The sequence below is a fragment of the Callorhinus ursinus genome, unplaced genomic scaffold (assembly GCF_003265705.2).
Source record: "Callorhinus ursinus isolate GAN/ISIS: 27379988/994484 unplaced genomic scaffold, GSC_fseal_2.0 scaffold5, whole genome shotgun sequence".
Lineage (NCBI taxonomy): Eukaryota > Metazoa > Chordata > Mammalia > Carnivora > Otariidae > Callorhinus > Callorhinus ursinus.
The window spans coordinates 32,914,200-32,915,399 of record NW_027397067.1 but is presented as its reverse complement, the minus strand read 5'-3'; the positions used below and the strand labels follow the sequence as shown (position 1 = coordinate 32,915,399).

The 1,200-nt window shown below is 44.8% G+C and overlaps 1 protein-coding gene across 5 annotated transcripts in view; it reads right to left on the bottom strand.

Moving 5' to 3' along the window:
- The window catches only part of RALYL (RALY RNA binding protein like), a 682,789-nt gene that overhangs the window by 681,112 nt on the left and 477 nt on the right, over positions 1 to 1,200 (bottom strand). Inside the window, exon 1 of one of the 5 annotated variants that reach the window (XM_073892724.1) lies at positions 943 to 1,113. The exons of 1 other annotated variant lie outside the window; for it this stretch is intronic. The gene's annotated coding sequence lies outside the window, so the exon portion shown is untranslated. Of the gene's footprint in view, positions 1 to 113; positions 904 to 942; positions 1,114 to 1,200 lie in introns of those variants that run through there. 3 more of the 5 variants (XM_073892723.1, XM_073892715.1, XM_073892716.1) reach the window with 3 other exon arrangements.

Sequence of the window (1,200 nt, the reverse complement as noted above, 5' to 3'; positions counted from 1 at the left end):
ACACACACACACACACACACACACACACACACACACACACACACACAGCTTTCTTTGCCAGGACCAGTGTTGCCATCGCAAACCCGGGAAACGCCTCCGAGGGGACCAAGTACCTGCTCTCTGCGAGCTGCTCAGCTGTTCACTTCATCCTCCGTTGACAAGGAAACCAAACCGCACTTCATTTTTTTTTCCAGAAAAACCTTCCACTGCCATCATTTGAAAATTGATTTACGGGGAGGGGTAGGGGAGGAAGAAGGGATAATATATAGATATCAGGATATCTATCATAAAATTATCTCGGTTTTTAAAAAAAATTCAAATGTGCAAAAGTCACAGTTAATATAAAGGAGGAAAAAAGTATTTTGCTTAAAAATTATCCCAGTAACCAGCTGCAAGAAAAGTTTCATGTTATCAATGGGTGTCAAAAACAGGAGGGAAAAAAACGAATTTGTTCTCACCGGCTTCCAAAAACGGCACAAAAAGATAGAAAATTAATGTTTTTTTGCTCAGTGGTTTGTACCAGTATTGCAAAACCACAAACTTGTAAACACTGCCGTAAAATCCCACCTATACAAAAATCTTATCAGAAAAAAGAGTATGCAAAAAAAAGAGTTAGAAACATGCTTTTTATTTTTACAAAGGAAAAAAATAGGCACCATACTTCACATCGCTTTTTCCATAAAACCAGTTGCATATTTTGCTGGACTTGGGAGTCGCTCCCAGCGGGCACGGTCGCCGCGGACTCCCAGACACAGCGCCTTGTCTACAGAACCATCGCATGCTAGAAAAACTTGGATTCAGGAAAAGGCTCAAAACCATGCTCCTCCAGCTTTCCCAAATATAAACAATAATCAAAGAAGTGGAAAAAAAAGAAGAAAAACAAAAACAAAAAAAAGGACAAAAAAAAGAATAGGACAAGAATGCCACTGAGAAGGTACTCACCGAGCGGGAGTAAAATGTTGGAATAAAAATGAGATTTAGTATAAAATACAGTATGGCGGTGGAAGAAGGAATGAAGCGCGTTTTTTTCTCTCAGTCTCTGCCTCAGGCACTGACACGTGACTCGGAGCCAGGCTGACTTGCAGGCAGCCAGGAAGGACCGAGGCTGCGAGGGGGAAAGCCCCACGGAGCCCAACTCCGGCGGCGAGGCGGCGGCGGCGGCGGCGGCGGCGGCGGCGGCGGCGGCGGCGGCGGCGGCGG